At 42.8% G+C, this 26,256-nt stretch overlaps 1 protein-coding gene across 18 annotated transcripts in view; it reads left to right on the top strand.

Moving 5' to 3' along the window:
* Positions 1-26,256, top strand: part of NRXN1 (neurexin 1) — a 1,909,081-nt gene that overhangs the window by 971,651 nt on the left and 911,174 nt on the right. The gene's annotated exons all lie outside the window — the stretch shown is intronic.

Below are 26,256 nucleotides of genomic sequence, written 5' to 3'. Positions count from 1 at the left end.
AGGCTGGGGTTCTCAGTCACCCTGTGTCCCCGAATGGACCCAGGATGACTTAGACATAGGAGGTGCATGGGGAGCTCAAGGAAGGGTTTCCCAACCTCTCCAAGGGATTCTGGGTTCCACAGCCCCCCCCCCCCGCCCAAAGTGACTCCTGTCACACTGCCCTTTTGTGAAAATCATTAAACTCTCACTCCCAGCATTACAGGAGTGAACACCAATGGTTTTCCTGTCCTAACAGCAAGAAAGACATGGGGTTTGCTATCTGGATGTTTCAAAGTAGGTTTCGGGGGGGGGGGGGGATAGCCTACAAGTTCAAGAATGAAATGAATGAACAGTTTACAAAGCTACGCAGTTTTTTAATACCTAATGGGGCCAATTGACTGCATAGCTAATTTCTGGAATTGGTCAACTGAGCCTTTAATAGTTAGAAAGAACTACTATGCTGTTGGCAAGAAAGTACATTTTATATACAGTAGATGGCTTAAAAAAAATAAAAAATATATAATTTTGTAGTTCTTAAACAGATTCTTGTCCACCAAAGTTAGTTCATTTTTTTATTACAGATACTTATATAGCACCGTCAAGTTACTTAGTGCTTTACATATACAGTATATTGTACAATTATATCAGTCCCTGCCTTCAAGGAGCTTATAATCTAAGGTTCCTAACTCACATCCATGGACACACATATCAGGGCCACATTTAGACAGGAGCCAATTTACCTACCAGCATGTCTTTGAAGCCAGAGTACTCAGAGGAAACCCACACAGGCACAGGGAGAACATGCAAACTCCCAGCTGGTAGTGTTGCTGTTGAGATTCAAACCATTGACCCTTGTACTGCCAGGTGGAAATACTAACCACTCAGTATACAGTAGAAGCTCTGATATTTGGTAATTGAAGAATCAAAATAAGTTGAGATGCCTTATAAGTTAAACTGTAAAAATATTTCAGAATGCTTAAACCTATGATAAGGATATAACACCACCATGTGTCTTTAGGCTGTTTTTTTACTGTAGACTAATTGATTGGCCTTTTAGCTGGAAGGATATCAGACATTTGCTTTAGGTTTCTCATGTAGTGTACTTAGATGTGTTGGTGATTACAAGGATGCTTACTGGTCTATCTCCAGGACATACCTTACTATGGGTGTTCAATTTACAAATGAAAGATAAAGAATTGAAGAATTGTGATAAATTGAGATTCTTTATACAGTAAATTTACAATACAGTAAAATAAAAGAGGGTTAAGAGGGCCCTGCTTACGATACTGTAAGCTAAGAGCTTACAGTCTAATTATTTGGAACACTGTTACAAACAATAAAGTAATTTATTCATTTAATTTTAACTTTGATTTTAACAGTTTTAACTTCTAAATTTACTTCTTAGTTATATTCTTTTAAACGTAGCATACCTTAACCGAGGAACAGTATACCACAGCCCAGATAGCAAGGGTAACTTGCCATAGATTTGTGGCAGTGTTGAATTGTAAGTCTGTTAACTTGCTGCACATTTTCACTGGCAAGTTGTACAGTTGCAGAGTGCTTGAAGCACAAGTTCTAGTTGACACTTTTCCAGTTTGTAGCAAATTTGTGTAGCAAGTATCTAGCAAGAGCAAAGTTGCAGTGGTGAGTCTACAGCAAGAGCTCTGCAAGTCTACAACATAAAATTCAGCCACAGTGCCCCCTGTGGTGGGATGACTATTGCACAGCACAACTGAATCAGAACTTGCAGCAGACTGTGCTGCTGTTGAATGTTTGCAAAGAAAGTTGATCTGGAGTCATGCATTGTGGACTTGCAGCGATTGTGCAACAAACTTGTAAAGCCTGGCAAGTCTAGCAATAGCTTAGCGAGTCTATTTTAAACTTGCAGCTCAATTGCTTGCTATCTGGGAGATTGCCAGTCCCTTTTTTGAGGCCTTTGTTCCTTTACTATCACCTGATAGTTGTCACTCTACAAAAGGAAGTGCATACGGACTTTAGAACACCTCCCCCTCTCATATTCTTAATAACATAGAGGGGAGGTATTGTGCAGCTTTTAGAGGTGAACTGGGCAGGGCTGCTCAAGATTTCGGTGCAGTAGATAAATGATGTTTCAAGCTTACTGGATTTCTGGCAGTGTCAACAGTTTTTTTTTTTTTTTCACATATAGCACAATGCTTAACAGACCAAAAGGGAGCACATAAGAGAAATTCCTGTTTAGGGTTTGCATACATTTTAATAGCTGGCTGTGTGATTATTAGAGTCAAACTTTTCAAACTGCAACAGATGCTTGCAAGTTTGGCATCATTGGCCCATGTCGATGGTGAACTTTTATCAAAAAAGCCTGATTGAGCAGATGTATGTACATTGACTTTAAAGTAGGGCTGCAGAAATTAAAGATTAATTCCTCAGTTAATCGTTAATTTTTTTGATCGATCAAAATTCTTTTGATCGGTACTCACCTCTCCGCCGGCTTCCGGGTCTTCAGGGAGTTCCATCGGAGATCTGGTGACGTCACGGACATCGACGTCACCGGACTCCTCCCCCTTCCCATCTGCTAACGAAGGGAAGGGGGGGAGGAGTCACGTGGGGTGTGGTTTTCTTCTATGGCTTATCAGTGATATCGGGTCACGTGACATGGCCTACCCCCTCCTCCACCCGCTGTGGGAGCGCGAGCTGAACTTCAGGTCCAGGAGCAGAGTGTGAGGCGGAGGGAGCCAGACACAGCAGAGGGGTGGCAGATGGCAACGGAGACCCACGCTCCTCATACCGATAGACAAGCCCGCTCCCCTAGGCTTTCCGGTAAGGGGAGGGGGGAGCTTCCTGTTTTCATGGTTTTCTGAATGTGTAGAGACTGGTGGAACCTGGTGTCACAGATGTGTACACACTCCATAACATCAATATGTCCCCCTTCGGGAGATTTCCCTTCACTCCCTGTTCCAGAGCCAAAACCGTAAGTGAGAAGAAGCCCCGTTAGCTCCTAGTAATTGCCAGAACTTGTGTCCCCTCTGTGGGGGTATTTCCCTCTCTGATAGCTTATGCTGGGACAAATGGGGCTTATTCACATGAGAGCTGTGTCCCTTAACCCTTATGCTGCCAGAGCTGTTTTTGCACTTTTTTTTTTTTTTTGCATGAAACATTTGTTGCTTACAAGTTAAAATCAGTGCTTTTTTTACTAGGAAATTACTTAGAACATATATATAGATATCTATATATATCTATATATATAGATATATATAGATATCTATATATATATAGGAAGGCATTTTGGTCCAAAAGTTTGATGCACCATGGAACACTATCACTATTTCTTAAAACAATAAAAAAAGAGTGCTGAAACCTTGGATTTTGGCTATATGCTGTATATATATATATATCTATATATAGATATATAGATATATAGATATATAGATATATATATATATCTATATATCTATATATACGTTATAATTAATCGAAATTAATCAATTTAAAAAAAATTGATTAATTGAACACGAAAATTTTAATCAGTAACAGCCCTACTTTCAAGTAGAACCTACAAAATATGCTAAGTTGCAGTTTTCAAGTTCTTTCTAGATTCATATGTACATGAGCAGGCAGAATGTGGCATAAATACAAGAGACACATTTATTCAATGTTTTAAATGTATTATATAAAAGAATAAGAGTGAAAACAATTGTACTAAATTCTAAATGAAAAAAAAAGAATCTGTGAATTTTTATATGCCAGTTTTCAGATATGGGCAATAACAAATCTAATGCCTGCAAAATGACTGCAAAAAGTATTAATATAAATGCAGCTTTCTTATTATAAGTTAATTGACACCATGGGTTGAATAAAATTAAATATGGGCAGTGATATTTGATCCCTAACTCATTTTAATTACATGTTTATTAGCCTTAAAAATTACAGTAATTATAAATAATTAGAAAAATGTTAGCAACTGCTGGCAAGCCATGCCGATCTAAAAAATAGCATTTAAAAGGCTTTTGTTAATAATTTTCATGAAGATTTACATTTATTAGTACATTAGTAAAGTAGTTACTTTATGAGCGACTTCCTTAGGAAATTATTTTCTTTTTATTGCACTGATATTTCTAGGAACTAAATAATTCAACTCCCGTTCAGATATGACAAGTAATTGAATTTGGGCAGCTGCTAAGGGTTTGGCCAGGAAGAAAATGGGATCTGCATCGGGCTTATGAGCCACTGGTTGAATACTGCAACACAAAGCAATAGTACTAAATATACATATAAATAGAGCAGCGCTACTGCATTTTGCCGTGATGAAAGAGTAAATAATAATACCAATAAAAGACTGCAGAACTGCATCAAATTCAATTCATATATAGCATTATTACAATCTCCCGTTAAATAAAGTTCATATGTGAATATATATGTGACTTCTTGATTGCTGTGAACATTTGTTCATATATCATTCACCACCGTGTTCCTCTCGTTCTTTATAGATAATGCTTGATTGTGCACACCGCCACCAGCCGTTATACCTGCTCACCTCAACAATGAGTCAGATAGACTCAGATATACATTTTTACTCCCACTCCTCTACGATCTCTCTCCTCCACAATCGATCAGCTGTTCAGCGTCAGCTCTCTTTAGTTTCAACAGCCTCCCGGGTGATTCCAATGGGTGAAATATTAATCTCTCATATATAGATCCCCACTCCTTTAACCTTCCTCCACTCCTGGGATACCGCTCCAATATCATGCAATAACAAACAAAGGATACATAGTGCTCTCTCTTTTTATATTTATTAAAATAGCCCCGATAAAAAGACACTTAAAAGATAGTAGATTAAAACTCGCATAAACACAGTTAAGATGCGTCCGCTCGCTTACCACAATGGCTGCGTGACGTCAGGGGCTCGGCTCCTCCCCTCTACATGCATATCGCCCTCTGATTGGGCTTCCTAGTAGAGCAAAGCAATAGTAGTTGTACATTTGTTTGAAAGAATAAAAACAGTCAAAACATGGAAATGTTTGAACAGTGTTCTCAACAAATAATACATTTTCTGCGATTACCAAAATGAAAGTTCCAAGCTAGCATATTGAGGCTCCAAGCACACAGGATATTCAAAAAAGTATTTCTGGACGTCGGGTTGCTGGCAGGAAAATGCTGCTTTAAAAACGCGCTTTGAACATAATTTTTTAAAAGAGTTTTTTTAAGCTTTTTTCGGCGTCAGTGTTTTTGGGCGTTTCTATAAATTACACCCAGCTTACATTCAGCTCTGCAATGTAAAAAATGCGGGGAAGAGCGCGTTTAAGAGCGTTTATGCATGTTTTTCAGCGTTCAGCGGTTTTTGTGGTCAGAAGAACTGCTCTTGAATGCGATTTTAGGGCGTTCAGACAACAGCTCATAAACTCACCTGCTGATAAACTTCAAACAACATCCATGGACACATAGGATAGCATAGAGGTGAGTTTAATGCCGCATACACACGGTCGGACTTTCTAGAAAGCTAGGTCCGACGTACTTGCCGCCAGACTTCCGGCGGACTACCGCCGGACTTTCTGAACGGCCGGACTTGCCTACACACGGCCGGACTTTCCGGAATCCGGTCTTCCCGACGGACTTCCGCCGGACTTTCAGAATGAACGGACTTTCCCATACACGGACAAGTCCGTTCATTTTGAACGTGACTTGGGTACGACGGGACTAGAAAAGGAATTCAATCTCGCCGCTTTTTTTGGCGAGATTGAAACCTTGCGAGCCCCGTCGCAGGCCCTTAGGTCTGGTATGGAACTTTAAGGGGAACCCCCTACGCCGAAAAACCGGCGTGGGGGTCCCCCCAAAATCCATACCAGACCCCGATCCGAGCACGCAGCCCGGCCGGTCAGGAAAGGGGGTGGGGACGAGCGAGCGCCCCCCCCCCTCCTGAACCGTACCAGGCCGCATGCCCTCAACATGGGGGGGTGCTTTGGGGGAGGGGGCGCCTTGCGGTGCCCCCCCCACCACAAAGCACCTTGTCCCCATGTTGATGAGGACAAGGGCCTCTTCCCGACAACCCTGGCCGTTGGTTGTCGGGGTCTGCGGGCGGGGGGCTTATCGGAATCCGGGAGCCCCCTATAATAAGAGGGCCCCCAGATCCCGGCCCCCCCACCCTATGTGAATGAGTATGGGGTACATGGTACCCCTACCCATTCACCTAGGTAAAAAGTGTCAATAATAAAACACAACACAGGTTTTTAAAATAATTTATTAAACAGCTCCGGGGGGGGGGTCTTCTTCCGTCTTCGGGGGTCCCTCTGGTTCATCTTCTCCCGGCGTCCGGTTGGTTCTTCTCCGCTCTCCGGCCTCTTCTCCCGGTGTCCCAGGTCTTCGGCCGGCCCCTCCGCTGTCTTCAGGTAGCTCTATTGCCAGCAGAGGTCCGGACTTCTTGGCTTCTTGGCTTCTTGTGTTCTCTTCTCTTCTCTTCCCCCAGATGTTGACACGATGCTCTCTCCAGCTGGACTGGTCTCTGAGGGCTGCGTTGTGACTTATATAGGCGGAGACCCCGCCCCCATATGATGTCACAGTCCCTGGGCATGCTGGGACTGTGACGTTTTAGGGGGCGTGGTCGACCACGCCCCCTAAAACGTCACAGTCCCAGCATGCCCAGGGACTGTGACATCATATGGGGGCGGGGTCTCCGCCTATATAAGTCACAACGCAGCCCTCAGAGACCAGTCCAGCCGGAGAGAGCGTCGTGTCAACATCTGGGGGAAGAGAAGAGAAGAGAACACAAGAAGCCAAGAAGCCAAGAAGTCCGGACCTCCGCTGGCAATAGAGCTACCTGAAGACAGCGGAGGGGCCGGCCGAAGACCTGGGACACCGGGAGAAGAGGCCGGAGAGCGGAGAAGAACCAACCGGACGCCGGGAGAAGATGAACCAGAGGGACCCCCGAAGACGGAAGAAGACCCCCCCCGGAGCTGTTTAATAAATTATTTTAAAAACCTGTGTTGTGTTTTATTATTGACACTTTTTACCTAGGTGAATGGGTAGGGGTACCATGTACCCCATACTCATTCACATAGGGTGGGGGGGCCGGGATCTGGGGGCCCTCTTATTATAGGGGGCTCCCGGATTCCGATAAGCCCCCCGCCCGCAGACCCCGACAACCAACGGCCAGGGTTGTCGGGAAGAGGCCCTTGTCCTCATCAACATGGGGACAAGGTGCTTTGTGGTGGGGGGGGCACCGCAAGGCGCCCCCTCCCCCAAAGCACCCCCCCATGTTGAGGGCATGCGGCCTGGTACGGTTCAGGAGGGGGGGGCGCTCGCTCGTCCCCACCCCCTTTCCTGACCGGCCGGGCTGCGTGCTCGGATCGGGGTCTGGTATGGATTTTGGGGGGACCCCCACGCCGGTTTTTCGGCGTAGGGGGTTCTCCTTAAAGTTCCATACCAGACCTAAGGGCCTGGGATGCCCCCCGCGCTCGCCGCAATGGGAAAATTAGTTTTTCCTATTGCAGCGAGCGCGAGATGCAGTAACCTGCTCCTCCGTCGTATCTGGTCCTTCGGACTAGCATACAGACGAACGGGCTTTCCGTCAGGAACTGAGTCCGGCGGAGGTACGACGTAAAGATTTGAAGCAGGCTTCAAATCTAAAGTACGTCGGATTTCCACCCGAAACGGTCCGTCGGAAGTCCGATGGAGACCACACACGGTCGGATTGTCCGCCGGACTTGGTCCGGCGGCGTCCGTCGGACTTTTGCAGGTGAAAAGTCCGACCGTGTGTACGCGGCATAAGGGCTGTTAAAAAAAAAAAAATGCCCAATATCCCAAAAACGTCAGTTTATCAGCTTCAGTGTGCATGAGGCCTTAAGCTTGCAAGACAAACTAAACAGAAAAAAAAATACCTCCAACGCACCATTCTTACTAGACATCACTTGATAGTTGCACTTTTCATCCTAATGTGCCTCCTATGCCAAGTAATTAACAATGTAACAACCACTTACAGAGCTCACACAAAGGTTTAATAGTCCTAAACACATAATTCCCCCTTGCTACATGTATCCTTGCCAGTCACTATAAACATGAATTAACTCATCCAAACCGTCGAGAACTTTTCAGCTGTAAAGCATTTGTCAATTGCTCCACATACAACAAACTGAAAGTAACAGAAGCTCACTGGTTCAACTCTCCATCTCTCAGCCTTTCTCAACCTTTTTACCCCAGAGGAACCCTTAACATTGTTTTCAGGTCTCAGGGAACCCCTTCTAAAAACCAAGTCATCAAAGATCATTGAGAAAAATGCCTCTTATTTGTGGTTGTTGGGAAGAATACAACCCTTGCAATATTGCCCAGAATGCCACTCTTACAGACAGATAAAAAGATCTTTGGTGTAGTGCCTCTGGCTCTACCAAGTGGCATTGGCTGAGTCTTGAACTTTGCTGCAGACACTATCAACCAGGAGGTCAATCAGCCACAGTTCAAGTAACCCCTGGACACCTCTGGAGGAACCGTAATGCCGCGTACACACGAGCGGAATGTCCGACAGAAAAAGTCCGGGAGCTTTTCATCGTATATTCCGATCGTGTGTATGCCTCATCTGACTTTCTACGTCAAAAATTCTGGTGGACCTAGAAAGAGAACATGTTCTAAATATTTCCGACTGAACCAATTCCTATCGGGAAAATCGCTCGTCTGTATGCTGTTCCGACGGACCAAAAACGACGCATGCTCTGAAGCAAGTACGAGACGGAAGCTATTGGCTACTGGCTATTGAACTTCCTTTTTCTAGTCCCGTCATATGTGTACGTCACCGCGTTCTTGACGGTCGGACTTTGGTGTGATCGTGTGTACGCAAGACAGTTTCAATGGAATTCCGTTGGAAAAACCTTCAGAGTTTATTCCAACGGGAAAAACGGTCGTGTGTACAGGGCATAAGGTTCCTAAAAACCCTGGTTGAAAACAACTGGCTTAAATTTGTTGATAAACCAATGAAGCCAAAAAAAGTACCTTCAATGGTATTCACCTGTGTCCCTTATTGGCAGATGCGCCATCCATAAAAATTAATTTTTAATCACCATAGCTACATCTCTCTTAATAAGGGTGTCTACATTGGCTCTGCACGGTCCTACTGTATATAGTAACATAGCCACACTCCTCTGATTACTCCAGTCCTGGCAAGTAAGAGCACCTGTTGAAATTGCTGCCCACAAATCCCTGCCCACTGGCTTCAGATAAAAGAATAGTCTGAATGAATAACAACAGAAAGCATGTTCAGTATAAATGCCATGTGCATGGAGATCTGGGGAGTGCAGTTGGAGTAGAGTGGTGTACGTGAATGCAATAGGCATATATTGCTTGCAACCACAAAATGAAAGTTGGTTCGAAAAAAGGTTGTGTCGGGTTGCAGAAGATTCACTTACCAGAAAAAAATGGTATGTGGAAGACATTGTTTACCTTTTTTACCTTCTTGAGGCAGCACAGAGGGTGGGTTTTATTGCCCACATACCACATGTATGTGTCTGTGGGCAGCTGATGTTTCTGTCATGGACAGCTTCCGGTCTCTAGCAATGATTGGAAGCTGGCAGGACCGACTCTTCTTCATGTGATCACTGTAACAGCCGATCATAGTGGACGCATGATAGGGCAGTCTGTTCTGCCATCAGGCATTTAAACCCATAAAGGGACACTAGAGCTGGGCTGGAAGGGGTTAAGAAACTGCAGTGGTGTATTTGATTATGTTGTATTTGGTATTTGGTCGAAAGTGGACCATTAATGACACTTTAATGTAACACTTTTACTTTGTGTTGTATCTAATCCATATTTTGATTCCTGCTCATGTTCTTTCTCCTTCTGCACTAGGTAAGTCATGCTCCTTCCTACACATCACATCGCCCGAATGCTTGCCGATAGATATACCAGATGATACCACTTTGCACAGCTAGGTCGCAGATTCCATAGTGCTTTCTCTAATGTATTTTCAAACACCATAAAGCTTTATCAAAATTACACTTACAGTACATGTTCATAGCTTGACATCAGCATTACGGCATTCCTCTTAGAGTTGGCCTCAATCCCCTGTTCTTTCAGTATGGCTAGCCCTTTCTAAACCCATTTGAAACATTCCACAGCCTCAAACCTTTTTGATGCATTTTGAGACTGATAGACGGGTTTCTAAAGAGGAGTGTGGTCGCACTCGAAACACGTCAAAAAGGTCTGCTTTAATAGGGTTTTAGGCTCTAAGTGGTATCATCTAAGTGGGTTCATCAGCAAGCAGCTGGCAAGTGATGTTAAGGACGGAACCTGATTACCTATAGCAGCAGAAAGAAGAACATGAGCAGAGATCGATATATGGATTAGATAGGACACCAAGTAAGACTTGTGCTATTAAGCTTTCAGAGTGATGGAGAGTTGAACTGGCAAGATAAGCAGCGGCTTTTGTGACTTTTGGTTTATTGTTTGTTTAGCAATTGACAAATGCTTTGCAGCTGAAAAGTTCTGGACCGATTCGTTAATTAACTTTTATATTGACAGGGGAAGATGCAAGCCGAAAGAGAGAATTGTGTGTTTAGGAGGGTTAAACCTTTGGGTGAGTGTTGTATGTGGTTGTTAATTATTTAGCAAGAAGGAAGAATCCATTGAGGTGTGATGTGCCATGTTTATTGAGGATTCACATTCCTGAAAAATTAGTCACTGAACTAATCAGTGTCCATAGAGTTATAGTGTTTGACATTCAGTATTTCAGATTATTTTATTTCAAATGAAACATCCACTATAGGTATTTATTGAATGATATTCCCTACAATTTAGCTTATTTAGAAGATTATTTTATTATTTACTTTCATTGCACAATCTTACTGTTAGTTACTGTTAAGCTGCTTTCACACTGGGGCATCGGATGTGCTGGCTTTACCGAAGTTTTTGCGGAGGCTTCCGGCCACCAGCGGGATACTTTTAACCCCCACTAGCGGCCGAAAAAGGGTTAAAACGACCCGCAAAGCACCGCTGCAGTGGCGATTTGCTGGCGGTTCGGCGGCACTGCCCATTCATTTCAATGGGCAGGAGCGGTGGAGGAGCGGTGTATACAACGTACCTTCACCACTCCAAAGATGCTGCTTGCAGGAGTTTTTTTTAACATCCTGCCAGCGCATCGCCTCAGTGTGAATTAACTCTGGCTTTCACAATGAGAATGCAGGGGAGCCATTTTCAGGTGCTTTACAGATGCTAATTTTTATCCCAAAGCGGCTGAAAAGCGCCCCGGTGTGAAAGGGGTCTTATACTGCCATTGAGAGTAGTGAATTGCAGGTGATGCTGGCCATTCCCTGAGTTATACAGGGTAGATTCTATAGGGTACAACATTCATTTCATATTTTAAAACTACAGTAAAACCTCAGATTGCGAGTAATGCGGTATACAAGTGTTTCGCAATACAAGCTATTTTAAAAAAGAAAAATCCTGACTCGATTTGCGAGTGTTGTCTTGTAAGATGAGCAGGCCACTGGGGTGTGCAGTACCGCATGTGGCCAGAGGTGCGGGGGCACCGGAGACGCTCAGAGACGCTTGGAGACACACCGAGTGTCTCCGGCACCCCATGCACCTCTGGCCACATGCAGTACCGCCTACACCAGCAGTGACCGTGGAACGAATCATCTGAGTTTCCATTGATTCTTATGGGGAAACTTGCTTTAATATACTGTACGAGAGGTTTGAATTACAAGCATGGTTCTCGGATTATGCTCGTAATCCAAGGTACTACTGTATATTATCAGCATCAATCAGGACATTATCCATTAAAATGCATTTTAAAACTGGAGCTAATCCAACAATTTGGACAGCGTTGGTTATTTTTGGCAATTAAACTTCCCAAAAGACTTCTGTCATGGTTTAGCCTGCAGTTTCCTGCCTGTGAAATTTTGACCTCCTTGCTGCAGTGGGTCTGCCAAGATCTGTGATTCCATTCACATATGTTACTGGCTTCTGGCTTCACCTATGGGCATCACCTGCTACACTGTGGATTTATATTCCTTTCTATCACTTCCTGGCCTGCCTCTGAGTTTGCTTCCCTATATATAGACATGCTCAGTGCAGCCCACGTTGCCTGAGCAACTTCCTAGTTCTCTGAGCTCCCGTTTGCCTAGTATTACTTGTATACAGTGTCTGACTTCCCGTGTATTGACCTCGGCTTTGTCTACCATTTCTGCTTGTCTGCCGCCCACCCTGACTTTAGCTTGTTTCCCGGATCCTCTTCTGTCTCCTGCCATCTGTACTCTGCATACACAAGTTGTCTCTGCATCGTCAGCTGGGCGTACCTGGGGGCCGCAGTCTGGTTTCCAGCTTGCTGCAAGTCCATCCCCACCATCAGGGGCCCTGGAAAAGAATCAGGCTGGAGCTTAGACTCTGCACCCTGGGGAACCCTGAGTTGCCGTTCTACAAGGGCTCACCACTACTACAGAAACCTGATGTCTTCTTGGAGAAAGGGAGCAGATGAGCTCCCAAGACTGTTTCTTTCTTATATCTGCTTCTGCTATTGCCTGGACACAATTCATTTCACTTCTGCTGGCACCGCATCCCACTTTTCTTACGTACTATAATTGTTCTCCATGCAGGGATGGCTTATTCACTGAGGGCCACCCTTCCCCATCCCAATCAACTAGACAGACATGTAACAAAACACCTATGAGGAAAAAAAAGTTAAGCAACGTACTTACCTTTAAGCACTTAACTTCTAACGAGATTCCTGTGAATGCCGAGTATCCCCAATCTCATGAGATGACACTACAGCCCAACGCAGTAGCATCTTTTTGTGAGGTTTAATCTACTCAGCATTCCCCAGGATCTTGCCAAAACAGTGGTTCCACAGGGGCTTCAGGAAGAAGCAGGAATAAGGTAAGTATATTTACTAACTTTTTCAACAAGTGTTTTTGATATTGTTGTGCAGAAAATGAAGATGGGCGAGGGGGCTCTCCGTGAATTTATGTGCTAGGTCCACTTTAAAGGAGGTTGTATTTTTGGACCCTATCATCTCATTAGGCTGGGCTGCCAGGAGCTTCCACACCATTCTGCTCCCTTCTGCATCATTTACTGCTTTATAATACAGACTTTTTTTGGAGCCTGGTCCTGTTTGCCATTGACTTCAGTTGGTCTTTACGTTCCTAGATTCAGGAATTTTGCCGAACCACAAACTTTTCAGAAGTTAGTTAATCTCTTTTTATGTTCAATGATGTCTGTTGTTATCCCTTTAACTTAGCTTCTAATTACAGTGCAGGTGCTATGAGTGATCCTCTGCAGATCACTATGGCTATAGTGAATGATCAAAGACAGATCATCTCTTGTACGGTCAATACTAGGTCTTTATCAGACTATGTCATACAAACATGTGGTGAAAACTGGAACCACATACACTGGAAAATGTGATCAATATAGAGTGGATGTTTTATTCCCAACTATTTAGTGCTTCACAGTAATGCAGAAAGTTTGATACCCTTTATTGATTAACTTTAGACATGTGCACTGCCGAAAAATTTGTTTTCCTTTTTGTTTCATTTGTTTTTTGTTTTTTTTAATTCATAAATTCGAAAATTCGTAATTTCATAAATTCATAAATTAGAAAATTCGTAATTAGAGAATTTGTAAATTAGAACATTTGTAAATTCATAAATTTGTAAATAAGAACGAAGATCCGAAAATTAGAAAGAATAAATAACTAACTAATAATAATTAACTATTAAATGATAGGTATTGGAATTTCCTTTCAAATTTGGCTTAGTGAACATAATGAATATAAATTTATCCGAAGTTGCAAATTATCCAAAATAACGAATGCCGCATCTAAACAAATGGAACGGAACACATTAATAATCAATAATAACAAAGTTTTTATTATTATTATTATTGTTATTTATTATTATTATTAATTAATTACATTCCATTAGTTTAGATACGACATTCGTTATTTCAGATAATTTGTAACTTTGGATAAATTCGTATTCGTTACGTCCACTAACAGCCAATTTTCAAAGGAAATTCCAATACCTATAATTTAATAGTTAGTTATTATTTTAGATTTTCTAAGTTTCGGGTTTTTGGATTTTCGAATTTCAAATTTACGAATTTTCAAATTTGCGAATTTACGAATTTTCGAATTTACGAATTTATGAATTTTCAAATTTACGAATTTTCGAATATTCAAATTTATGAATATTCGGAAGAATTCCTTAAACGGGTTTTCATTAATTCAGATGTTTGCAAATCAATGATTTAATCAAAATTCGTTAAAAAAACTAATTCGGAATGAAACGAATTGCACATGTCTAATTAACTTAACCACTTGCTTACTGGGCACTTAAACACCCCTCCTGTCCAGACCAATTTTCGCTTTCAGTGCTGACGCTGACGCACTTTGGAATGACAATTGTCATACAACACTGTACCCAAATGAAATTTTTATAATTTTTTTTACCACAAATAGAGCTTTCTTTTGGTGGTATTTGATCACCTCTGCGTTTTTTATTTTTGTTAAAAAAATGTGAAAAGACTGAATTTTTAATTTTTTTTTTTTTTTTTTTATTTTGTTATAAAAATTTTAAAACAGGTAATTTTTCTCCTTCATTGATGTACGCTGATGAGGCGGCACTGATGGGCCCTGATAGGTGGCAGTGATGGGTACTGATGGGTGGCAATAATGGGCACTGATCGTTTACACTGATACAGTAGGCAGCACTGCTAGGTGGCACTGATTGGCACCACTGGTGGGCATTGATAGGTGGTACTTGTGGGCATTGGGGGAGGATTCCTCCATCCACATATTTGCACGCAGAATTACAAGGAAAAGCAAAGAAGTGTGACATTTTAAAAACTACAACAGTTTTTTCTTGATGTGCATTAGTGATAAAGGCTGTTGTAAAGGATTAATCTGGCCATATCTGGATCAAAATTGGTCTGGTTCAGCATGTCCAGTTTTTCCCGAATGTTTAGTGTCACTGGCTATAGCTGGCAACACTAATCATTGTGTTCTGCCGGCAGGAAAGGCTCCCAACCATCGGGATACAATGGGGCTGCGGGAGGGATTCTGCAGCCCTAACACTGATCCTTAACTGTTGTAACACTGATCCTCAATCCGGCCAATCAGAAGCAGGTCTGAGACCCGTTTTCTGATTGGCCGAAAAGAGAAGACTCCCAATTGGCCGCCGAGGAGGAGGAAGGAAACGGAAGCCGCATTTGCCCATGGAGAGCAGAGGAAAGGAAAGCTGTTGCTGCCGCCCCTTTCAGGATGCTGGGCGCCTGAATTACAGTGGGGTGGGTGTTTTTTGAAGCATAGGCTAGGAACACAGAGCATTGCGCCATGAGCCAACCCAGGTGTTACAACAGCGAATTATTATTCGCTGTTGTAACACTGATCCTCAATCTGGCCAATCAGAAGCAGGTCTGAGACCCGTTTTCTGATTGGCCGAAAAAAAAAAGACTCCCGATTGGCAGCCGAGGAGGAGGGAGGAAACAGAAGCCGCCTATCCCTGTGGAGAGCAGAGGAAAGGAAAGCTGTTCAATAGAGATATGTGGCGCTACTCCATCAATCAGTACAAAATATCAATAATCCAAAATCGCAACTAAAATGAACTAAGCTGTAAGGATAAAGTAAGCAAAAGTGGGGCTCCACCTAATATAATATCAAAAACAATATTATAGCCTCAAAATATCACCATGCATGAATATAACAAAGACAAAATTCCTGCAATGCAAATAACCAGCAATCGAATGCTCAAAATAATAAATAATCTCAGTGCTCAATAAATAAATGTCAACTACCCATCTTCAAGTGGCCAAAAATTAGTGAATATAAAACGCTGACTTCCCAGATTAAAAAGCTCCAAAGACCAACACACAGATGGCGTCCAATGTCTCACAGACAATGGCTGGAGATCAAATCATTTCTGGTGCTAGATAACAAAATATATAAATCATCAACGTGAACTACAGAGTGAATGTAATAGCATACAGTGCAAAAAAGGGTAGTTTTACGGTCAGCAAAAATTCCCATCTGATCTACAATATGAAAATAAACCCCATAGGAACACAGAGCATTGCGCCATGAGCCAACCCAGGTGTTACAACAGCGAATTATTATTCGCTGTTGTAACACTGATCCTCAATCTGGCCAATCAGAAGCAGGTCTGAGACCCGTTTTCTGATTGGCCGAAAAAAAAAAGACTCCCAATTGGCAGCCGAGGAGGAGGGAGGAAACAGAAGCCGCCTATCCCTGTGGAGAGCAGAGGAAAGGAAAGCTGTTGCCGCCGCCGAGCAAGGGAAGCCGAATAGAAGCGCTGCATAGATGGGGTTACTGGCATAATTTGACATTTTTGTAAGATCATTACATAAATATATACACTTAGATTGTTTATGTATTCTATATGTATGAAGGCAAGAGAGCAGATGGACTCCATCAGAACAAAACTCTTGGGGTCAGCAATAGCTGGGAGATGAACACTTCCAACATTTCTGGCTTCCATTTTGCCCAAGATCCATGGGCCCAGGACTGTCTGGTGCTACCCATGGACCTGGATCAAAAACAACAGTCATCTCAAGCCTAAAGATAGATTAAAAAGCCCAAATGTGCACAGTAATAAGAGTGGGCATTAAAAACTAAACACAAAATCTATAATAAACAGCTTGGTTTGGGTTGAATAGAAAGACAACATCACCGTCTACACTCTAAAAATAGCACGTTTCTTGCTATGAATGATGCACACTTCAGTCAGGTGTTTCGTAACTCTCCCATTTGAACACATTGCAGACGGTGTGGTTGCTTGTAGTAGCTCCGGGAATATGTGAGAGTCGATCTTTCATCTTCAAAGTTTCACAGAATGTGTAACTTTGATGATACCCTGTCTTTGAGTTTTGCAAGAACAGAATTGCAGGTTGTAACCACATATATCTGTCTGGTGTTATTTTTAAGTTTGTATTCTCCAACACTCTATCTTTTATCTTGTACATTTCATTCAGTCTACCTACTTCCTTACAAGAATGTCCTTGTTCTTTTAAAGTATAGTTTGGTGTTTATTCCCTTGTGAGGATTCTTGGAAGTCTTTTTTTTTTTTTTTTTTTTTATAGCAACAGAGTTAGAGTGAGGTTTTTTTCCAAGATTATTTTTTTACAAGAAAGGAATACAATACTCCCAAAAGTCATTTCAAATTATGGTAATTTTTGTTTCCTGAAAGAATCTAAAAAGATGAAAACATGGGGATACATTGCCATTGGCAGAATGCCATTTAAATGAATAAAAGTGCATATTTTTTATCTCCATTCATGTTTGGAAAACGAAAGAGTGCAATGTTTCTAATAACATAATTAATTTTTAAGGTAGCCTTACTGTTCTAGAATTAATACCAAGCATAATGGTCACCATAAACCTGAATACTGTAAATATATATATATATTTATATACAGGGCCGTTTGAAGCAATTTGGGGGCCCCAAGCAAAATGGACATGGAGGCCCCCCAAACCCCCCCTGCTCGCATGCAAAGCCTACAGTAATCACAGCATAGCGATACAGTTTAAGTACACCAACACTTTTATATGAATAAAGAAGGTTTACAGTGCAAATACTGCTGTTGCATATAATGTGCATAAAATTTGAACATTCTCAACAATTGAACATTTGCAAAAAAACACCACTGTACCATTGATTCAAAAAAGAAGCAATAAGATGGAAATGGGATGGTAAAGAAAGAAGAAAATGGAATAAAAGCTATGGTAATTGTTTTTATTATGGTCAGCAAGCTAACATATTTTTAATACTAAATGGGTCTTGATGACTGCCTCCCCCCTTACTACTCCCCCCCGTTCTTTTTAACCCCCCTCCCTACTGCGTACTGCGCGGCAGAAGATTCAGTTTTCTGTTCCCGGCTGGCCGGTCTGAAAGGAAGTGAGCATTCAGTGTGTGCACTTCCTGTCAGTCCGGCCGGGAACAGGAAAATTAATCTCATGTACCGCGCGGACTGCAGGAGGAAGGAAGAGGAGCTCGGCCACACTACAGGCTGTAGCTTATAGGAAGCGGCGGGCAGCGGCGCGGCTGGGGACCCAGGCCAGCTCGGGACCCCAAGCAATTGCTTGTTTTGCCTGTCCTGTTGCGACGGGCCTATATATATATATATATATATATATATATATATATATATATATATTTTCCATGATGAAATTTGCACCTTAATCACTTAAGGGCCGAGCCTCTTTTGAGATTTGTTGTTTACAAGTTAAAAACAATTTTTTTTGCTAGAAAATTACTTAGAACCCCCAAGCATTATACATTTTTTTTCTAACACCCTAGAGAATAAAATGGCGGTCATTGCAATACTTTCTGTCACACCTTATTTGCACAGCAGTCTTACAAGCGCACTTCTTTTGGAAAAAATACACTTTTTTAAACTAAAAAATAAGACAACAGTCAAGTTAGCCCATTTTTTTTATAGCGTGAAAGATAATGTTAAATTGATACCCAACTTGTCACGCTTCAAAATTGCGCCCGCTCGTGGAATGGCGACAAACTTTTACCCTTAAAAATCTCCATAGGCGACGTTTAAAAAATTCTACAGGTTGCATGGTTCGAGTTACAGAGGAGGTCTAGGGCTAGAATTATTGCTCTCACTCTCCCGATCGTGAAGATACCTCACATGTGTGGTTGGTTTGAACACCGTTTTCATATGCGGGTGCTACTCACGTTTGCGTTCGCTTCTGCACGCGAGCTCGGCGGGACAGGGCGCGTTTAAAAATGTTTTTTCTTATTTATTCTACCTTTTGTTTTTTTTATTTTTCCACTGTTCTTTTAAAAAAAAATGATGTCCCTTGTAATAGAAAAAAAGCATGACAGGACCTCTTAAATATGAGATCTGGGGGTCAAAAAGACCTCACATCTCATATTTACACTAAAATGCAATAAAAAAAAATGGTCATTTAAAAAAATAATTTAAAAAAATGGCCCTTTAAGAGCTGTGGGCGGAAGTGATGTTTTGACGTTGCTTCCGCCCTGCAATGATATGGAGACCGGTAGGGGCCATATTCCCCTCACTTGTCTCCGTGTCAAGCAAGGGGCAACATCTGAATGCCTCCGCCGCTACTGACGGCTCCGGTAAGCGGCAGAGGGCACCAGAGCGCGGCGGGAGGCCCTCCTCCCACCGCCGATAAAAGTGATATCACAGCAAGTTTGCTGCAGAGACCACTCTTATCAGAAAGCGGACCGCCGGCTGAAGAAGAGGATGCCGGTGTTATGGTAGCTAGCTTCTGCCATAACAATGATATTCCTCTTCAAACTTAGGACGTATATCAGTGTGAGGTGGTCCGTAAGTAGTTAAAGAGCTCACTGATCCATCACATCAGTCCTTAAGCAGTGGGGCTTACTGTCTAATGTCCTCTCTAGAGTTATAAAGACATATAACACAAGCCCAGTTCAGCTACTATAGGGTTGGTTTACTAAAGATAACTAGGCTGTTCACTTTGCAAGGGAATTTTCCCCACTGCTTAGTTAGTGGAGTGAAGCTCTACTTCCATCATCCAATCATGTGCCAAATACAATTTTGCTTGCACGTGATGGGGTATTCTTTCATTCACTAAGCTCTAGGGACACTTCCAAGCAAAGTGCAACTTAACTTGCCAATTTTCCTTTAGTAAATCAACCTTGGTGTGTTTTTCTATCACGGGAGAAACATACAGGTAGGAAATTCATACAGGCAAAAAAAAAACAAAACATGTGAACAACTTAAACATAGCGCTATGGTGTGTATAGTAACCCCAAGTCTCAGTATTGCAAGTTCCAGAACAAAGTGGTAGTCACCCATATATATATATACTGTATATACAGTGGTTAAAATAAGTATTGAACATGTCACCATTTTTCTAGGTAAATATATTTCTAAAGGTGCTATTGACATGAAATTTTCACCACATGTCGGTAACAACCCATGCAATCCATACATACAAAGAAACCAAAACAAATACATTCAGAAATTATGTTTTATGTAAAAAAATGGAATGACACAGGTAAAAAGTATTGAGCACGCTAACTGAAATGTATTTAATACTTGGTGCAAAATCCTTTGTTGGTGATAACAGCTTCAGGACGCCTCCGGTATGGAGAAACTAGTCACATGCATTACTCAGGTGTGATTTTGGCCCATTCTTCCACACAAAAAGACTTAAAATCTTGAAGGTTTCATGCGCCTCTTTTATGAAATCTGATCTTTAGTTCTTTCCATAGATTTGGCCATTCTAGCAGCTTGATTTTCTTTCTTCGAAACCAATTGAGAGTTTCCTTGGCTTTGTGTTTGGGATCATTGTCTTGCTGAAATGTCCACCCTCGTTTTTTTTTCCTCATCCTGGTAGATGGCAGCAGATTTTTAGCAAGAATGTCTTGGTACATTTTTCCATTCATCCTTCCTTCAATGACATGAAGTTTTTCAGTACCGTATGCTGAAAAACAGCCCCACACCATGACGTTCCCACCTCCAACCTTCACTGTTGGTATGGGGGTGTTTTTGGGGAGAGAGAGAGAAGGAAACACTAACAAAACTCCCTATTATTGAAAAACCTCAGATGAAAGTTTTCCAGATAATTGGTTTTCTTTATTTTTTGGTGCTAATATAAAAACACGAGAAGGAAGTTTCTTCATTAGCATGCCAGTGATTTTACAGTGCATAGTTCAAAGCTAAAGTTAATTCTACTTACCGTATTTATCGGCGTATAACACGCACTTTTTTCCCCTTAAAATCAGGGGAAAATCGTGGGTGCGTGTTATACGCCGATCCCCGCTAATTGTGAGCTATCGGCGGCGATCGCCGCCGACATTCACATAGCGAGTAGTTTTAAATATGGCGCCGCGGTGTTCGGAGGGACTCGGCGTAGCTGATCGAGCGCCGCCGAAATCACAGAGCCGAGATACACATAGTCGAGTGTATTCGGCTCTTTCCGGCGCCGCTCACAGTCACACCCAGTCCCGCCATCGGACCTGTGTTATGTCCATCATAGGGCGGGACTGGGCGGGACTGGGCGGGACTGTGAGCGGCGCCGGAAAGAGCCGAATACACTCGACTATGTGTATCTCGGTGGCGTTTGTTCAGTTCCGCCGGCGCTGAGTCCCTCCGAACGACTCGGCGCCATATTTAAAACTACATGCATGTGTATGTCAGCGGCGGCGGCGGTAGGCATGGACACTGGGGGCAAGGCTGCACTGGGGCAAGGCTGCACTGACAAGGCTGCACTGGGGAAGGCTGCACTGACAAGGCTGCACTGGGGCAAAGCTGCACTGACAAGACTGCACTAAACAAGGCTGCACTGACAAGACTGCACTGGGGCAAAGCTGCACTGACAAGGCTGCACTGGGGCAAAGCTACACTGACAAGACTGCACTGGGGCAAAGCTGCACTGACAAGGCTGCACTGAGGCAAAGCTGCACTGACAAGGCTGCAATGGACACTGGGTCAAGGCTGCACTGACACTGAAAAGGCTGCAATGACACTAACAAGGCTGCAGATGAACACTGATGAGGCTGCATTAATGGGCATTTTAATGTAAGTTTCTTTTCCTTAAACTTCCCTCGTAAAAGTTTTTTTCCTTAAAATTCTCTCCTAAACTTGGGGTGCGTGTTATACGCCGGCGCGTGTTATACGCCGATAAATACGGTATATTTTGTCTTAGCTGGTTCATCCTTTCCCATCATCAACATGATACTTATATTTTTAAGTGAAATCTTTTGAGTTTTCAAATTACCTTATCTTTGACCTAGCAATGTCTTCACTGGCTCTCTGTGCAATGAAGGCAGACCATGTCTGGTAGGAGGGCCTGGCAGGGTGCTGCACATAGCTCTTTGAAAACATCACATCACTCTGCCTCAGTACTCCTCAAGTGTCCTCAGGCCTGATGCAAGCAGTGAGCTGGCTCTTGAGAGATGTTATGCAAATATCAAAAAGCATTAATGGGTGGATGTCAGTCTGAAGGAGTGGGAGATCTTAGGCAGGCTGTATTTGCATGCGACCACCTTAGGTAGCACTCACATGTTATGATGAGGCATTGAAAGAACTGAAATTCAAGCAATGAAAGAGGTGGGCCAGGGACAGCCAGGCTACGGAAGAAATGGCTAGATGTTGGACCTTCTCAAGCAAAGATGAGATGGGCTTTGTCTGACTTGCTACAGATTCTGATGCATACTGTGAGAATCTCACAGTGTGCAGTGAGATTAGAGTGAGCAATTTCAGTACAAGAGAAGAGCCTGTACAACTGTAGACTGAAGGTAAGGCTGGAGTTCATTTGTTTTTCTGATCAAGGAGAGACTTCACCTTACTTCCCGTTCTGTCTTGACTGCTGTGACTATTACAAGAAGTGAGGAAATCCTACCTATTTCAGGTGAAAGAAGAGGCCAAATTACATGCACTGTGCTGTATAACATGCTTTAAAGGAACAGGATCCATTTTTTTTAGGGTTACAAATGCTTTAAGTCCAACAAGGTACATGACACCTCCTGGGCTTTGTTTAGATTATTGATATCTGACAGCAATATAGTACTCTCAGAAGACAGCTATTGCTGTAGCTCCGGGAGCCCGACACTGATCCTTCTAAACTCTGCATCTTGAACAAACAGGAGAGTTGATGCAGCAGCTATGCCTGCCCCTCCCCTCCTCCTGCCCAATCACAAAAGCCTTTGTATTATGTGAACATATTCACAAAATACAAAGGCTTCTGTGAATGGGTAGCAGAGGGGAGGGCCGAGCATAGCTGTTTTGTTTGCTTCTCCCCTCTCAGATCCCTGAAGTGTCTCTCTGGCAGAGCAATAAACGTGTCATGTAAAAGGGATGCCATTCAACTCCTTGGACTTAACTCATAGTGTGTGTCACAAGGGCCACGTGCCTGATGTGAGACCAAAGTAGTGGGGGGGCTTCCCTTGCACCTCGAGTCCTTAAAGCCTCTGGAGATGGAGACATAGACTTGGTGGACACCAAGTGGCGGGGGTGCCAAGGGTGTGGAGCACTGTTCAAGCCTTAGTCCGAGATCAGAGCCGAGGTCAAGTCCAGTTGGGCAACGAAGCATAAAAGGGTTAATTCAAAGAAGAATGGCCGAGATCCAAGCCGGGGTCAGTTCCAATCTGGCAGCTGAGTACAAAAGGGGCAAAGAAGTAGAATGGTTAAGGTACAAATCCGAGGTCAATGGCAAGCAGCAATCAAGAGTAGTCAAATAGGTTTCCAGGTCACAACAGGTTCAGACAGATCACACACTAGCACAGGAACAAGGGGGACTGAAGATAATCCAGCAATTTGGCAGCGTCTGGGCTGGGCTTATATGGGGAAGTTTGAGGTCACTTCCTGTGCGCCTCCTGGGGATTTTCCTGCCTTTTTCCATCAGGTTGATGTTATTTCCTGTGCGCCTCCTGGGTATTTTCCCGCCTTTTTCAATCAGGTTGAGGTCACTTCCTGTGCATGTCCTGGGCATTTTCCTGCCCTTCTCCATCAAGTCTTCTGCGCAAGTGCGGGTTGGTGCCCTGAGGGGTCTTTGGCTCATGCTTAGTTGGCACGGATTTTCTCTTGCGACAACGCGCCATTGGTGCATGCGTAGTAAGCCCTGGACTCTTACAGTATGCCTTTTTTCAAAGTGGCTGAATTTCTGGAAATCAGCTTTAATAGGAACAAAACTTTCCCAAACTCTTTGTAACAAAAAAAAAGTTTTGGTTGGATTTGAAGGTAAAGGATATTAAGAACCTTTCCAATAATCAGGATGTGTTTACCAATTCTAAATAGGAATAACCCTTTTCAGCACTTGTTCGTCAATTCCATAATTAGAAATTTCTAGATAATTGCAGGCTCATCTGCAAGTGCTGAACACATTCAAGCAAAATAACTCAAATAATTAGGCAAATGATTTAAGATGCAGTACACTTGTTAGAATCTGATCGTACAGTCTTCTAACTAGGAAAGTAAGATACTATCATAATTTAGGAAATTCCAGTTACAAGAAGAGACTGTAAGGAGTATGGCCAACTTTACAATGCACTTAAAGCTAATAGAAACATTTCCCAACTTACATATTCAGTCTTTTTGAATTTGGTTGTTAGATCTTACTGTATGTGACCACACATTTATTTTCTGTACTAAATCGATTATGCAATTAAATTGTATTATGTACAGCAGGCTTTGGGTGGAATGGAACACCAAAGGTTGGCAGTAAACAGGCCATGCAACAGATATAGCCATGCATTGTGGTAGCCACATATGGTAGGTGCCAAATATGGGACATTTGACAGACAATGACTGTTTATATAATTTCGGGTACAATACAAGTGATTTATTAAGAGCTGCATATTTTACACCATTATGGCCCTCAACCAATCTCAAGGTTCTTAATCAGTCCCATCCTGACTTGCTGATATGGTCAAAGGTCTAACACAACCTTTTTATTCCAGTTCTTGAAGCTGTCACACTATATATTATCCAGTTTGCTGTTTTGTGCATTGCATTAGCAAGCGGTCATACATCAACATTTCAGTAAAGGTCTTTGGTAAGGTGCACTCACCATGTTCTGTTTGTGCCAACCTGCACCTTTACATCATTGGGTCTGGCACATGGGAGATGGAAAGGAGTTACAGTTGGCTTTTTTAAATCTGCACCATCAATATAGTCTAAGTAGAAGGAATTATCACATGTGTCCTTTTTTTTTTTTAATTCCTCCATATTGATATAGCCTTTAGAGCCATTGAGATCTCATAAATATTTTTGCCTACAGATAGGATTATTTTTTCTTCTGAAATTGTCTTGGGGCTATGTCAGGGGTCCTAAACTGGCGGCCCTCCAGCTGTTGCAAATCTACAAGTCCCATCATGCCTTTGCCTGTGGGAGTCATGCTTGTACCGGTCAGCCTTGCAATGCCTCATGGGACTTGTAGTTTCGCAAAAGCTGGAGGGCCACCAGTTTGAGACCCCTGGGTTATGTAGTCCTTACATGGGTTCTTCTTTTAGGGATAGTTTACATAAGTGCTGGCCCTCTGAAGAATGATCTGTGGGGGAATCATTTTTCAGAGGGTGTTTGACAGGTGGTTACTGCCTAAACCCCTAAAAGCCCACACCGTGCGTGCAATTGTAGGCCGGTTGAAGTAGGTGGTATTGCCCACCCAGTGTGACGGGGTTTAATTCTTACCACAGCCGGGAAGCAAAGTATTGAACGTTAATGCATTACAATGGCCAAAGTTCTGGCCAATGAAATGAAATAATGCCCAAGCTGTTGATGCGCCTAAATGTGGCTAAATGCATCTACATGCGTTTACACGCATCAAGTGCAAAAATGCAGCTGACAAGAGGAACGCATTTAGTACGCTAACGCCCTAGGTTCATGGGCCCTGAAGTGCTCAATAGGCAGACTAATGCTCAAATAAAATACTACAAAATTTCTGCTCATGAAAGTAAAACAGTTGAAAGATCTTCTCTGTTATTTTAGATTCATATGTGTGCGGATGAGAGAATGCATGTAAATCACACACATTCCCATGCCTTCATGCAGCCGCACACGAAATGCAGTGATTTAAAGAAAACCTGTAGGGTGCCATTAACTCTTAATGGCACACCCACACACTAAAAAAATGTGCATAAGCACCATGTGATTTCCATTTTAAAAAGGGTGCAGGGACCTTTTCCCTGCAGGAAACACAGGCACAGCTGCCTATGAATGGGCTGCCGTGCCCGTGCAAACATGGCATGCACAGCTGCACAGATGTGAACCAGACCTTTGGCTTGTGAAAGGCAAGGACTTTTTCCTATAACAGTTCCTATGTGATCAAAAGAGAAGCCACAAAGCCAACATACTGTCTATGATTGTAAGATTCTTCCACCTGCATAGTCCAGATATCAGTGATCAACCCTGAGCACCATACAGCACATGTCGGTCTCAGTACTAGAGACTCCAAGGAGTGCGAGTGAGTTGGGCTACCTGTGGGGTTGATTAACTGAAGGAATAGAGATGCCTTTCTCAAACTTCTCACCACAGAGGAACCCCTAAACAAGGGTTTAATGTCTCAGTGAACCCTTTTAAAAACTATTTAATTGGGGGAAAGTGGCAGAAATGCCCCTTATATTGGTGGTCAGTAGGAAAAATGCAACCCTTACAGTGGTGGTCAGAATGGCACCCTTACAGACCACTAAAAGTCATGTTATGCAGTTGCCTCTGCCAAGTAGACTTGGTCCTGGCACTATTCCTCCATCATCATATGGGAGGTCAATCAGCCACAGGTCAAAGAACCCTTAGCAACCTCTGGATGAACCCGGGTTGAGAGAGGCTGGAATAGAGACTGTTCATTCAGTGCATGTACAATCATAC

The sequence above is a fragment of the Aquarana catesbeiana genome, linkage group LG04, assembly GCF_042186555.1.
Source record: "Aquarana catesbeiana isolate 2022-GZ linkage group LG04, ASM4218655v1, whole genome shotgun sequence".
In the NCBI taxonomy this organism is placed as follows: Eukaryota; Metazoa; Chordata; class Amphibia; order Anura; family Ranidae; genus Aquarana; species Aquarana catesbeiana.
This window is presented reverse-complemented; position numbering and strand designations above follow the sequence as displayed.